The 16,159-nt window shown below is 38.2% G+C and overlaps 1 pseudogene; it reads left to right on the forward strand.

Annotated features, from left to right (window-relative positions):
- LOC133795979 (protein DETOXIFICATION 45, chloroplastic-like) overlaps positions 1-11,390 on the forward strand; it is a 35,644-nt pseudogene extending 24,254 nt beyond the window's left edge.
- The last annotated feature ends 4,769 nt before the right edge of the window (positions 11,391-16,159 follow it).

Raw genomic sequence — 16,159 nt, forward strand, 5'->3', positions numbered from 1 at the left:
AGGGTCTCACCATGGAAAGGGGTGAGAAGGTTTGGGAAGAAAGGCAAGCTGAGTCCTAGATTTGTAGGTCCATTTGAGATCCTGGAGAGGATTGGACAGGTGGCTTACAGATTGGCTTTGCCTCCGGCGTTGTCTGTCGTGCATAATGTGTTTCATGTATCAGCTCTTTGGAGGTATGTATCTGATGTGGGCCATATTCTGACTTATGAGGATCTGGAGCTTGAGCCAGATCTCTCCTTTGAGGAGCAGCCAGTTCAGATACTTGATAGAAAGGACAAGGTCCTCAGGAATAAGACAATACCTTTGGTTAAGGTATTGTGGAGGAACAGCAAGGTCGAGGAGGCGACCTGGGAGCTGGAGTCAGATATGCAGAATTAGTATCCCGAGCTGTTCAGGTAAATTTCGGGGACGAAATTTCAGTAAGGAGGGGATAGTTGTAATGCCCCGAATTCTCTGTTGTGTTTAACGGCGTGAACAGTATGCCGGGAGGGCCATACTTGCTTAATTATGTTATTAATTGATAAATGCATGTATATGTTGATTATATTATGATATGATGTGAAATTCATGCATGCGAGTCCATATTTCTTATTACAGGGGTGTGATGGTAATTTGGCCCGTTGAGGGTAAATTGGTTATTTGTTCGCATGTTGGTGATATAATTTGAGACCACATCATAATGTGGGTTTGTTCGAGCCATTTGCATGAGACGATCAAGGAATTCTTAATGTCAGTTTGGTCATAACAGGCTTAAGCTCGGGGCTCGGGGTGAGTCTCGGGGAGTTTTAATGATTAGAGTGTTACCGGGAATTAAAGGGTAACGGGAGGTGAATTATTGGTGTTTGAGAATTTTGAGATTAGCGGGAATTGGGAAGCGTTAAATATCATTAACGGGATTAATGGAAAGTGCCAAAATTACCCTTGAAAAGGTTTTAGAAACTTTTAAAGACCTAGGGGTATAAAGGTCTTTTGGCTTGGATATATATGAGCTTGGAAGGCTGTAGAGTAAAACAGAACAAAAACAGAGTTAGAGTCTCTCCTTCCCGTACATTCATCTCTATAGTTTCTCTTCTTTGGAATTTTGAGCTCAAGTGTGGAACTAAGCTAGGAAATCAAGGCGCTAAGGTTGTGGAGTTAGTTCAGCCATTGGAGAGGGTTCAATACCAAGTTTGAGGTAAGCTTTGACCATTATTTTTCTGGTTTTGCCCTGTTTTAAAGATAGTTTTCAGCTTGTGTTTTGTGGAGGATTGTTGGAATTGATGGAGGTTTTAGTTAGGGTTTGTCTTGGGTTATGATGAGGGAGAGTTATGAGTGTTGTTTAGGGGTTTAATTGTGTGTTTGGAGGAGGTTTTGAACTGATTTGAAGGGCTGGTTTGGGAGGAAAATACAGGGGAAAGTTTTAGTTTGCGTGCTGCCATTTTGGCCATTCTGGGATGGGTGCTGCGGCGCAGTTGTGGTGCGCCGCGGCCCTTGGCATCTGGCAGGGGAGGCCCCTTCTGTCTGAAGGGCGAAGCGCGGCGCAGCAGGGGAGGGCCGCGGCCCTTAAGGTCAATTTAGCCAAAAAGGTGTTTTTAGCATGGGGATTCAAACCGAAGGCCTCGGGATTGAACCTACTACCCGGTTGAGTAGTGTTTGAGGTCCCAGAGGTTAGGTTTTGGTTTGGGAACCTTTTATTATTCATTTTATTGATGCCATCCCCTAATTTGGTTATGATCAGGTAACCGCTAAAGGACCAAAAGGTCGATCGTTCTCAGGGTCATTCTTTAATTCATTCTAGCTCGAACCGGAGGTAAGAAAACTGCACCCCAAGTGAGACATGCATGGATGTTTGTAAGGCATGTTGATTGAGTAATATGGACATGGATTGAATATGGAATGCTTAGCATATGTTGTTCACTTGTGAATAGCACTGACTTATTAGTCAGGTTTGGCAAAGGTGCTAGTATCAACTGTGAAGCCGTGATTTATTAGTCAGGTTCGGCAGTGGTACTGGGCACTGGTCACGTTGCACTGACTTGATAGTCAGAATTGGCAAAGGTGTTAGTATCAGCTGTGAAGCTGTGACTTACTAGTCAAGTTCGGCAGTGATACTGAACACTGGTCACAAAGCACTGACTCATTAGTCAGAACGGCCTAAGCGTGGATCACGCAATCCAACGGAGATTAGATCTAATCGACCATTAGCATTGAATGGCTCAAAGAGCATTAATGCCAGACCGACCCCGAGGGTCGATGAATGAAATAAGCGCTTGGAGGCTAGTGGCTTACCTAGCAGCCACTCTCCCCCGCTAAGATTATGTGATGTTCACTCACTTGTTGAAAAGCTTTACGTTCAGTGTGATTATAATGATAATCATTTGATAATGTTTATGAAAAGTGTTATGTTTTCTTGCTGGGCTTTGGCTCATGGGTGCTATGTGGTGCAGGTAAAGGGAAAGAAAAGCTCACCTAGCCTTGAGTGGAGAGCTGATGTGGTGATGTGTACATATGCGGCCGCTTGACCACCACGGCCAAGGAGTTCTCAGAGGAACTAGGGGGTTTACCCTATTTTTGCCGCTTAGGTCGGCAGGATTGTAAATTTCAAACACTAGTGACCATTTTGTACTGAGAACAACTTGTAAACGTTTTGTTTAGCTCTGTAGAGCAGTTTCTAATAAAAATCTCCATTTCCTTTTTATTGGCGTTATACCTTAACCTGTTAATTACACTTAGAGCACGTTTTTGACCAAAGGACTCAGGTAACGAGTCAAATTTCCGGTCCACCGTTCACCATAACTGTTCTGGGGTAGCCAGGGCGTTACAGGACCCGTACACTGTAGGCACTAGACACACCGCTCGGATGCTAAGCACCTCTTGGCTCCTCTTGGTCGGATGTAGCACCTTAGGCACCAAATTTCTGAGCCTAGATCCTTGGACATAGGCGAGATGCTCCTCAGATCAACATGCATCCGATCGGATATCTCAAGGTGCATGCTCGACACCACATTTTTCAAATACTTTAAGTAACCTTAGGCATTCTTAAGCATTTGTTGGATTCACTCCAGGGAAGTTGATCGATGATACATGCTTAGCCGACCAGAGAAGTTTTATCTGCTCTCCTGGGCAAGAAAACTTTGCACCTGATCAGCTAAACTTGTACCTGTTGGCATTTATACTTTACTTCTCTTTGTTAACTTAAAACATTCTAAGTCTCCTCTAGACTTAAAAAGTTATAATTTTTTTGTGAAGAGTAAAGTCACTCTGGTGTGTGCCTCATATTTTCGCATGAGTACTTAGTTTTCTAACTTAGAAATTCTAGACATTTCATAAGTCCATGCTAAGTATACTTTCTCACACTCTTATTGCTCTAACAATTTATGAGCATGCTTATTATCACACGAATATGTGCTCCTAACTTGAATTTTTTTAGAAATAAATTCCAAGTTACTCAAGCTTTGTAAAACAAGTTAGCTTAATGGCCTTTTTGGACTTCGAAAATTTACAAATCAGCCTAAAAACAGATATATTAACTCGTGCTCTTATTGCCTATGTTAAATTATATACCAGTATACCCCATGTGCCCCCAGGTGATTGAGGGTTGAAAGATCCTTAGTCACTTGCTACTTGACCGAATCTGTTCGAGCAGTTAATTACTCGTGAAACACATAGAATATATGAAAAATATTCTAGCAGTTGAACACTGCTTGAACATATCGACCAGTTGAACACTGCCCGATTTTACCGACCAGTTGAACACTGCTCGGATAACTAACACACATGCATATTTGTAGCAAGAATCGACCACGCTGCGCATAGTCTCTTTTATTACTCGTAAATTAAAAAGGACAAAACATGTCTAATAACGAGTCTTAAACAACCAAAAATTGTTCAAAAATAAAATGACTGGTTAGCAAATAACCAGCTCATACACCAAACTTAAATAACAAGTCTAATAACTCAAAATCAAGCTACCACTCTGAAATCAGTATTTAAAAATAATATATATCCTTCGGTGCTCCATGTGCATGCCACTCCAGTGATTCCTGATCCTGGCACTCCTGCTCAGCCTACTTCTCCTTTGCTTCGTTGCTCTCCTCAGCCAAGTGTGGACCTCCACATATAGTGTCTAAGGTAAAGTCCACAGGTCCAGGCTGCAAGGGTGGAGATCTTTGTCGCTTGAGACCAGAGTTGCTGCTACCTCCTTCTCCTTGGGGTGTCTCTGCTCGGTACTTCCTCAACTTGCCCGACCGGAGAAGAAATTCTATCTCGTCCTTGAGGTGGTTGCATTCATTCGTGTCGTGACCATAATCTTCATGGAAGCGAAAAAACTTGTTCATGTCTCTCTTCCTCATCTCTCTCCTGATGGGTGGAGGTTTCTTGTAGGGAACCTCCTCATGACTAGCAAGATATATCTCTGCTCGGCTAGTTGAGAGAGTGGTGTAGTTAGTGAATTGAGGCTCATACTTGGTTGGTTTTTCACTTGAACTCAACTTTGCTTTTTTTTCCTCATGGTGGTCAAACCCATTATTTCCACGCTTCTTTCCACCATCACTAAGAGAGTCAGTTTATCTGCCAGGATTGTTTATGCCATTCTCCCATTTTTCTATTGCATCATCCAATTTCATATATTTGTCCGCCCGGTCAAGAAATTGTTGAAGTGTTGAGATTGGATGGCGATGGATGCTGTCCCATAGAGGACTCCGATAAATTATCCCAGCAGATATGGCAACCATCTTCCCCTCGTCTCCCACAGCAGTTGCTCTATTGGCTTCTCTCATGAATCTCTGTATATAGTTCTTTAGAGACTCATCTTTTACTTGTTTGATATCTGCCAAGCCGTTGGCATAAACTGGTGGAGTCTGGGCAGTGCTGAATTGTCTACAAAACTCATTCCTGAATGCCTCCCAAGAGGTAATGGAGTTTGGCTTAAACTTCCAATACCACTCCTGGGCAGTGTCCGTTAAGGTGGTAGGGAAGACTCTACACCGATAGTCATCACTTACTCCGAGCAGTTCCATCTGGTCCTCAAACTTCCCAACATGCCTGATGGGATCTGCCTTTTCTGTATAAATTGGCAGTACCGGTGCTTTGTACTTTGCTGGTGGCTGGCCTGCTCTAATTCGAGCACAAAATGGGCTGCCACTCCGGTGGTTGATCGCATCTATCTCGGAAGGTCATTTCGACAAACCTTGCACTGTAGCTGCTAGCATGTCAAGCTAGGCTTGGATGGCTGGTGCAACTGATTAGGTTCCAAGGTCTTGACCGCCTGGTCGGGCATTTCCATCTGGCGCGCCACCATTAAGTATTTCTACTTGACTGGCAGGGCGGTCCAGATTTTTCCCTTCGATCAGGACGGTCCTCCTCTTGTTGGTGATAACATCCCTTAGATCCTTCTGAGAAGCATGCGCCCCTACCCGATTGAACACCGTACTCTTCGATTTCCCAGAGGGCTTACTACGCAGGACTTCCTCTCTCCTGCTACGCTGCTAGTCGGGGTGCAGTGGAGGCTTCTTGGTGCGCTCTGGGCAGTTTTCTCCTCTTTGTGGGTTGTGGCCCTCCTTTTCCCTTAACTGGTCGGTGGGATGACTATCAGCCTCATCACGACCATGCCCATCTTTAAACGGTGAGGTCCTCTTCTCCCTAGGAGCCTTATTTTGCTCCTGCCCAGGTGGAGTCTTCTTACTACCCGATCGGTGACTTCTAGATCTTGAAGTTTCTGATCGGTGGCTTTTGGAGGGGGTCCTAGAGTGCTCCCTTTGTGTTGAGGCAGTGTGCGATCGGACTCCATCTTCCTCACCAGGTGGGTTATTACCACTCCTCCTTGGTCTATCATTTTTCTTACGACCAGCTTTTGTGGTCCTTGCTCCTGGGGTGGTTGCCCCTCGTGCTGCAGCTTGGGCATTGGCCTGGGCCAACTGGGTAGCTGCCTCTAAAGCAAGTGCTGCCTCACGATGTCTCCGGTTGACCTCCTCCTGTTGTTGTCTGAGCTCCTCACTCCTGGCCTCCATATCGCATCTTTGCTGCTCTAACGCAGCTCTCTACCTGGCCATCTCTTCAGCAAACGCCTCCTGCCTGGCGTGGAATTGTACCATCTCCTCCTGGAAGGCCCCCATGGCCTCTTGGAGCTCTTCAACTCCTGGAGTCACGTCCTCGAGCATGACTCTAGGCTCATTCTCATGGTCTTGTGGGCAAGGACCTTCTGATCTAGCAGGCTCTTTAGAGGAGCCTGTCTTCTTGGAGACTACATTGGTGTTCTTAGGCGCCATCTTGCTTCAGGGACCGTCTGTTCTTCTCTTCAGGCTTTCAATGAAAGCACCAAAATGTTGACTGTGTTTTTAGCCAACGACGTGAGAACGTCAAATACGACAAACCTTCAAGAGAATTTAAATAACACAGACAGTTTAATCAAGAAAAGTAAATAATACACAAGATTTTTATAGTGGTTCAGCCCCGATCAGTTGGTAATAGCCTAATCCATTACGAGTTGTGATTATAGATCTGTACTCAAGATCAGATGGACTGAGCCAACTGAGTTTCTTCAGTACAGATTGCAAAAATACAAGAATTCTTTCAAATATCAGCACTTTCTCTCTCTAGAATACTTAGACCCAAAATTTCCCAAAAGTCCAGAAAGAAGAAGCCCGTTTCTAATCCCATAAGCCCTCTATTTATAGGCTTAGGGCCATACATCTGATATCTCTTAGAATCGGGATATTTTATTATATTTATTACATTTAAATTACAAAAAACATTCAAAATGCAACAAAACCCCCCATTTGTGGGAAGAATGAGAGATTCCCGCATATCTTGTTGAAGCTGTTTCTGGGAATCTTGACTTAGTCCTCCTCTAGCTAGTTGATCCACCTCACCTCCACTCTGGTCAATCATACACATGCTGGTCGGACATACACTTGCTGGTAGGACATGCACTTCTCTCCTCTAACATGACACTCTCCTCTAGCATGCCATTTCTTTATTTGGACAACTATGCACTGGTTTGACATATGCATAAAGACCAAATTCTTGGGCTCTCCTAGGACAACATCCTTGGGGTCTCCTAGGACCACTCTCTTGGGGTCTCTTAGGACCAAAGTCCCTTGGGCTCTCCTCGGACCACATCCTTGGGATCTCCTAGGATGCACTCTCCTTAGCTCTCCTAGGACCACCCCCTTGGGGTCTCCTCGGACCATACCCTTGGGATATCCTAGGATGCACTCTCCTTACCTCTCCTAGGACCACCCCCTTGGGGTCTCCTCGGACCACACCCTTGGGATCTCCTAGGATGCACTCTCCTTAGCTCTCCTAGGACCACCCCCTTGGGGTCTCCTTAGACCACACCCTTGGGATCTCCTAGGATGCACTTGGCTTGGTTATGACATCTTTCAAGCAGTCCAAACTCTTCACCAATCTACCAGGTCACTTTATCACAACTCTGAGGAGTCAATGTATTTATTGACTATTAATCTGTCTTTTACTGACCATGCACTGCCACTTGTCACCTTTATTGCCACGTCATTGATCTCCAATTTGTGGGGATAACACTATGGTTTCTAAATAAGAGAGCAATACTACTGCCTCCAAAGATGGGATCATTACAATTTGGAGGATACATAAAATCTGGTAAATTTGGTTTTGTTTTTTATTTTTTTCTTAAAATATTAAAAAATAAACATAATCCTTATGTTATTGAACTTCCCTCTTTTGTATGAAGATGCTTTCTTGTCTTACAATTTGACTGAAGCATAACCAGTCAGTTGATATATAGTATGTTCTGTTTTTTAGTTTACTTTTCTTTAGCAAAAATATTACCTGTTTCTCTGTTTTAGACATGTTGACCTTTTTCTTTGCCTGTTATAACTAAGGTGTTATATTTTTATTTGATTCTTTCATATATTTTGGGATGTTATAGGTGGTTTTCTTCTTGGAAGAACTCTTGTTGTTCTAACAACCATGACTTTGGGGACATCAATGGCTGCTTGTCAAGGCCCGGTTGCAATGGTTGCTCATCAGATATGCATACAAGTATGGTTGGCTGTTTCGCTTCTGGTTGATGCCCTGGGTGCATCTGCACATGTATTATCTCTTTCTTTGACTTATATTGCTTGCTATAATGTTTTGATCCTACTAAAGTTGCCCTTGTTTTGGACCACTAGTTTTGGCAAAGTTCTGCTTATTATTATTGTTTTTTTTTTTTTGCTCATACTGGTCAATAATAGAGGGATACTTTAGTTTTAAATCTGTTGAAATTTCTCTTTGCATAGTTAGCGTGTGGACATGATTTGTCTCTGTTGATTTATGAGTTGTTTACTTGTAGGCTTTGACTGCAAGTTATATGTCTAAAGGTGACTATAAGACAGTGAAGGAAATTGCTCACTATGTGCTGAAGGTAAGGTCTTTTTTTCTGTGTTAATTATTTATCGAGTTTTCTTGTACCTAAAGATTTTTTAATGTCCTACCCATTGAGTTTTTATACATTTTAATCTAACTGTCTATCAGGTAGGATTTCTCACAGGTCTTGCCTTGTTTGCAATTTTGGGTCTATCTTTTGGTTCATTAGCTACTCTGTTCACCAAGGATGCTGAAGTACTAGCAATTGTTGGTACTGGAGTATTGGTATGTGTATATTTGTTGTTCATAAGTCTAATTGCTTTTCATTTGCCTTTGGGTAAGTGGCCATGTATAGACTTCATAATGACGCTCTCTAAAACAATTACAGTTTGTCAGTGCTAGTCAACCTCTGAACGCACTAGCTTATGTTTTTGATGGTCTCCATTATGGTGCTTCGGATTTTGCATATGCTGCCCGTACCATGGTATGCTGAACTTTTGAAAATCTCAGAAATTTTCTTTTTTGGGTCTGATCCGAAGATTGCATATTTTTCTCATTTTGACTATTGTTTTTTTTTTCATAGATGGTGGTGGGAGGAATGTCTTCTGCATTTTTGCTATATACTCCGGCAGTCATTGGTCTTCTCGGGATTTAGTTAGAGCTGACTCTGTTTATGGTTTTGCGGGTGGTGGCTGGATTTTACAGGTATGCATACAATATTTGAATTCCTTTTTCTTAATTAAAACAATAAAAGACATAAAATTTATGATGAAGCATGAACTATGGGATTTTCAAACTCTTATAAATAGCATTCTATATTGCTTACTATAATGTTTTGATCCTACTATGTGCTGAAGGTAAGGTCTTTTTTCTGTGTTAATTATTTATCAAGTTTTCTTGTACCTAAAGATTTTTTAATGTCCTACCCATTGAGTTTTTATACATTTTAATTTAAATCCTTGTGGTGATTTCATGAAATGCAGAGAATGAAATTCTTGAATATATTATATGGACTACTGAAACTTTGTTGCTGGTTCACTTCATCTATCTCTATGTTGCCTTCTAGTTTCTTTTAAGGATCTTGATATTATATTATTTTCTTGTAGAACTTATTTTAAAGCATACTAGAGCTTTTCTGGTAAACATATTAATGGTTTCATATGCGTACTTACTATACATAATGACTACTGTAATGCATGTTGGTGAATTGGATTGCTTACTTATTTCTAATGGTTATATTTGATAATGGTTGAAGCATGTCTATGAGTTTAATTTGCTATTTTGTATTGGAATGAAAGATAATTAAAAAGTGGGATCTATTTTTTAACCTTGTTTGCTTCAATCTACTAATTGCTTACAAAAATAGAAGAAGCTCTATTCTATTTTTGATTTTTTTTCCTATAAGCTAATTTTTAGTTTTGTACCTCTATTGTTAGTGGTCTTGGAATTCAGCGATAGCGGATACTCTGTTTGGCAGTGGAATTTTCTCTTCGTTCATCTCTTAGCTTATTGTTTCTCTTTTGTGTTTTTTTGATGGTTTAACACAATGCTATCTTTTGGGCTATTAGCTTTCTGATCTAAACAGCACAAAAGAACAATTTCTATCAAATATTACTTGATGTAAATACTATGCTTTAATTTATCTTTGACTTCTATCACTCTGCTTAGTTTATGATTGGTCTATTTTTCAAAATAAAATAATTTACCAAGTAAACAATAGACTTTATAGCATGTAATTCTTGAGACTAGTATGAATAGAATTGATATTTTATTAGAGAGCAAGCCTTATTTTTTTAATTTGTAAATATGATTTTGTTTTTCAGCATTTGGGTTAGCATTTATAACTTGAATTTCAAATTGGAAGGTCACTTTTGTTTTAATACTATGAAAATTTCAGGGTCATGTATAGTTTCTCCTTGAAATTAACATGATTTTACTTTTCATTATATAGTTTCTCCTTTAATTTTCTTGATTTTACCTAACTGAAGAGTTTCTACTTCTATTTTTGTTGTTATTGAATTTTTGGAGCTTGTTTTCCTTGGTCAAAAATAAAATTTTATTTTAGCAAGAATGAAAAAGATAAAATATACTGTAGTTGTTGCATCACTTTATGTATTAATCAATTGTTAGTAACTTGATCTTGGGAATTGGTAGTTTAGTTTGTTGGTTGGAATTTCATTGCATTAGAAAGCTTTAAGACTGCATCGAGCATAATATTTGGTTGACATGTCTTTGCTTACAACCTGGTTAGATGTTTGCTTCATAATGTATAATGATATGACTTAAGTCAAGTTTTTGTGCCATGCTTACTTGATTTCTTGTTGTGTTAGTAGTATGTTGTTGAATGTGGTGATTTTTTTTTGTCTAAAGTGGCTAAAATGATTATGCTCTACTTTAATATGGTCTGCTCTACTTTAATATGGTCAAGGAAAACTATATTATAAAGTATGTGGAAGAATGTTTAAATTGCATTTTATTTCAGTAGCTATTAATTTTGATAAACACCTCATAGGAATGAAGGTGCTCATTGTGTGTTCTCTTAAGAAATCATCTAGTCTCCTGGACTTGTAATTCACTTTTACGCTATCTTCTCTTCATAGTTTTGACTAAATAATTTCTATTCTCACTGCTATTAAATGTGAGAGATGTCTTAAATCCGGATCATTAATTGCTTTGAAATTATTTTTATCACCTTAAACCCTCTATAAATGTTACCAAGTATTTAGTTACATATAATTATCTCAATTATCTATTGATCAAAAAATGATTCTATTCTTTCAGATCTAACTTGAATCATGCTTATGCTTGTTGTGTGCAATGCTTGCAGTTTGGATTTTATTGTGATTTTTTGTGAGCTTATTTTTATGTCAAGTTGAGAGCATGGTAGCGTGTTAACTTGGCACTTTAAAATTTCTCACATTAATAGGCTTATGATGCTACCTTGTTCTGTACCTTTAGAGGATTTCGAGGATGAAGTCTCTCTTTTAATTGCTGGAGACTCATGGTTCTTGGTTTTGACAATGGATAATGATGTAGGATTTTTGAAATCTGATCACAGCATAAAACTAAGAACCCACTTCTGAATTATCTTAAGTTGTTTGATCTCACCAAGGAATTATCTTTTACTGCTGGTTTTAATGAAGTTTGAAGTGGTTTGGTGCTATTATCAGTAATCCTTTCATAACTTTAAATTTCAGCCAAATGTACTGAACTATTGTTGTGGCTGGAAAGCATCAATTATATGTTTGTTTTGTTTTTAGACAGAGCAAAGGGAATTACTGGCTTTGATTTTCTTGTTCTTTTTTCACTTTTTGTTTATGTTCTTGATTTTATAATTATAATTTTTCTTGCTCTCATTGGTTGTCCTGAGAATGAGGATAATGAAAAGTTGGGTTTCATTTCTTTGTTGTTTGTATTTTTGTAAGAAATCAACATTCATGGCAACTTTTCATTTGGCTAGAAAATAATTGCTGGAAAACTTGTTATATGTAGAAGTTGAACCTTGCATATAATTTTGATATTCCACTGCTCTGAAAATATTTGAAAAATGTTATACTCCAAATCCAAAACTAATACTAATCCAAAAGAAAAAAAAGAACAGAATAAGTAAAGAATAAATGAAGTACCTAACGTATAATAACAAGAGTGGGCAGTAACCAAACAAATTAAGAACTGAAACAATTGCAGAAATGGAGCACTTGATTTTTTTTTTAGGTACCATTTGATCTATATAATATACATGGATATATACATGTAACATCAGCCATACATTATATATCAATGAAAAATTGAAAATAAATCTCTTGTTTCATATCAGGCAATAAATCTATATTTCTCAGTATTACTATCTGCTATTGATATCTGATTTCCATGTCCAGGAGAGGATATTTTGTATGCATCTTTTTGGAAATCTTGATATTATTATTTGATGATGAGGGTGAAAATAACTTAATAGCTTGATGCTAAATTCTTATTTTCTTTCCCAATTTCCATGAGCCTAGTTCATAGCTCCTACCAGTTTTTCTTCTGGGTTTATTCTGGCTATATAGTGGCTATATAGTGGCTATAGTTAAGGTGTTCGGTCAAAGGCAGATCTCTTTAATGCTTTAAATTTTGTTATCTATGTTTCTGTAAATCCGCTTATATTCGGACCAATTGTAGTGGCATAGGAAGGGACTCCTCCAACAGGTTCTGTCAGCTCTCTTCTTTCTTTGTATTCAACTTTTTCTTTGTTATTATCGAATTGATTGAAAGCTGAAATAGTTATTACTGAGAAGATTGAATGCTGAAATAGATAATATAGAATTGAGCAGTGGGTTTATACTTTATATTTTTGTGAGTAATTGATGTGGTTACTGGTTTATATATTGCTTAATATCTTGTTTCCACTTGAGAAGATTCATTTGGACATTTGGTTTCAAATCTTTTATTTTGCTTAGCTTTTCATTTTTAAAGCACACAAGTGTTTGGCAAAATGTGTCAGAGAATATTAAGAATATTTGATGTTTTGAACTTATTGTTTGTTTCACAAAATGTCTCAGAGAATAATAAGCATATTTTAAATGATTGTTTGTTTGAATAGTAAGAATTTCTTAGAGAATATATATATATGTCATGATCTTTGTAATCAATCTCATTTTTACACACTAGAAAAAACTAAGATCAGTTGGGCAGTTTACAATTGGATTTTTGCCACCCGAAATATACATTGGTTTGGTTGAACACTATAATATACATTGGTTTGGTTGAACACTATAATATACATGTGTACCTATAAGATGCAAAATAAACATATAAGAATCTGATCTCACTTGGCTAGTGGTTGCTCATTTTTTTGTTCTATTACCAGAAAAAAATATTTGGACATGGAAGTAGTGTGTTCAAAAGTTTCAAACTTTGGATTATTTTGGCTTTTATTGATTGTTGCTTTAACTAGTAGGCAGAAGTTAGGCCTTGTTTTAAGTTGCATGTTTTGTTGCTTCAGTTGTTGTTTTGCATGGTAGTACATCTTGCTATACCCTGCTGTTTCGTCAAGTTTTGAAGTTATTACAAATTTAATTTAAACTTTATATGCTTACAGGTGGAAACTAGCTTAAGTCTTATGTTCTTAATAATAAAAGGACTTTTTTTTTACAATGTGCAGGTATATTGAGATGATTTCTTTGGAGCAATTTTTGACAACATTTGTAGTTGAAGCCTTTAGAATGGAAGAATGTATTTCCCTAATTTTTGTATACATTTCTTGTTTTGTATTTAGTGATAAAGGAATCTGAATTGGGCATAAATTATGTTGTAATATGATTTCTTAAGCCTAGACTAGTAGACTAAATATTGTAATTACATTTGAGTAATTAATAAAAATCTATTTATGTTACCTTATTTGGCTTCAACTTTCATATTTGTTTTCCTAGTTTTGTGTAAGTAAAAAAAGATTATGTTTCTCTAAGCTAATATAACACATGTGTTATACTAAAGTGTAGTATAACACAAAAAAAGTGTTATATAATTGACTATAAATAACATAATTAAACACTTATCTATATATTAAAATAACACAGAAATTGTGTTATCGTTGACAGTACAATAACATATATGTATAACACTGATAAAGTGTTATGTAAAGTACCCTGACCTACGATAACATAGTCGGTCTTAACACATCAGAAAGTGTTATCGTATGTTTTGATAACACATTTTCGGTGTTATTAAAAGCATTTTTTCTTGCAGTGAGTGGAGTAAGAATGCTGAGTGTCAGGAGTCTTACTTTGATTGCGTGAGGAGGCTGACTTCGAAGTAGCTGGAGAAGGAGCTAAGTCACGTACTACAGAGTAGTGATCAATTTCAACTTCAGTATTTTCTGCATCATGTTCCTGCATTAAGTGTGGTACAAAGGGCAGCCATTGACTATACTGGATTTGACTCACATAAGTGTTTGTATCATAATTTTTGAAATGAGATACACTAAAGCCAGAGGAGAAAGGAAAGTCAAGCTCATTGAAAGTAACACTTTGAACAATATATATGCGACCAGAGGGATGCAAGCACTTATATCCTTTATGATTTGGACTGTAGCCAAGAAAAACACATTTTGTTGATCGAAAATCTAACTTATGTCTATTATAGGCACGAAGATGAGGAAAAGCAGCACAACCAAAGACCTTGAGAAAACTTAAATTTGGCTTGACTTTGAACATAATTTCAGTAGGGGATTTGTGGTTTAAGGTTGGAGTGGATAAGTGATTAATAAGAAAAGTGGTAGTGCTGAAGGATTCCCACCAATATTGGAGAGGAATGGAAGCTTGGATTAAAAGTGTGAGACCCATTTCAATAATGTGACGATGTTTTCGTTCAGATTTTCCATTTTGAGGATGTGTATGAGGGCATGGATGTCTAAAATGAATTCCTAAAGAGGCAATAAATGGGGTAAGACTTATGTACTCACCACCCCAATCCAAGTGAAGAGTTTTAATTTTACAGTGAAATTTTATTTCAACCAGTTTTTGAAAATTAATGAAGATCTCTTTGACATCAGATTTGAGTTTTATTGGGTAAATCCAAGTAAAGTTACTGAATTCATCTATGAAGTGAACATAGTACCTATATCCATCTTTAGACAAAATTGGAGATGGTCCCCATACATTGGAATGGATAATTTCAAGAGGTGATTTGGTTGTTTTAATGGATGATTTATAATGCATGTGTTTGGATTTACCTATATGACAGGCATCACAGAAAGATAATGGACTTTTGAAAGAAACCTTTTCATTACTCAACATGTTTTTCATTACAGGTGTGCTTGGATGACCAAGCCTCGTGTGCCATAGATCAAGGTCACTATGCTTAGAAGACTGAACAAGCAAAGATTGAGCAATGTGCTCATTTGATTTAAAATAACTTTTGTTAGAATTTAAAGTGGCTGAAAAACAAAGACTCGATTTGCTTATATAACTTGAAGTGAAACATGATGTAGAAAGCTGGAGTTGATAGAGACCATTACTAAGCATTCCCCGAGCTAGCACCTTCCTCATCGCCAGTTCCTTAACAATGCAACAATCAGAATAAAACTCAATGAACATAGAGTTATCTTTGGTTAACTGAGATATGGAAAGCATATTTTTGGTCATATGGGGAACACAAAAAATATTGTTTAAGAAAAGAAGAGATGAGGTTTCAGGAATACTCAAAACTTTATTTCCAATTTCAGTGATAGTTAGAGGCTGCCCATTACCAATGAGCAGTTGAGTGGTACCTTTGTGCTCCATTTTTTTTTGCAGGTTGTGAGTATCTGGTGTAATATGGTGTGTAGCTCCATTGTCTATGTACCAAGAGTTGTCATGACCGGCATCAGCTGAGGAAGAGGAGTAAAGAGCTTGCTGACCCTGTCTAGAAGACTGTTGTTGAGGTGGATTGATGTTTGGGTTCTGTTGGTTAAAACCAGGAGCAGCAGCTTGGAAGTTGATATCGAAGCGATGATAGCATTTAGCAACCACATGTCCCACACGATTACAAAGCTGACAAACAGGACGATTGCCTCTTCCACCACATCCACCACGACCACGGCCACGAGGTAAGAAAACACGATGCTGAGTACCATTGGAATTCGGTGAACCACCGATAGTAGCAGACCGTCGAAACTGAGTGGAAATATTGGCACTAGGAGTGATCATATCACCATTTGAGGAAGTGTTGAGTTGTTCCAATCGCATTTCTTGACTCTGCAAGAGGAACTGGACTTCCGGAAGAGTTATGGGATCTAGCCGTGAGGTGAGAGAGATGACCACAGGGTCATAATCATGTCCCAACCCGCCTAGAATGTACAGAATCAACTCTTCATCTGAAATTAGTTGGCCTG

Source organism: Humulus lupulus, chromosome 8 (genome assembly GCF_963169125.1).
Source record: "Humulus lupulus chromosome 8, drHumLupu1.1, whole genome shotgun sequence".
Classification (NCBI taxonomy): Eukaryota; Viridiplantae; Streptophyta; class Magnoliopsida; order Rosales; family Cannabaceae; genus Humulus; species Humulus lupulus.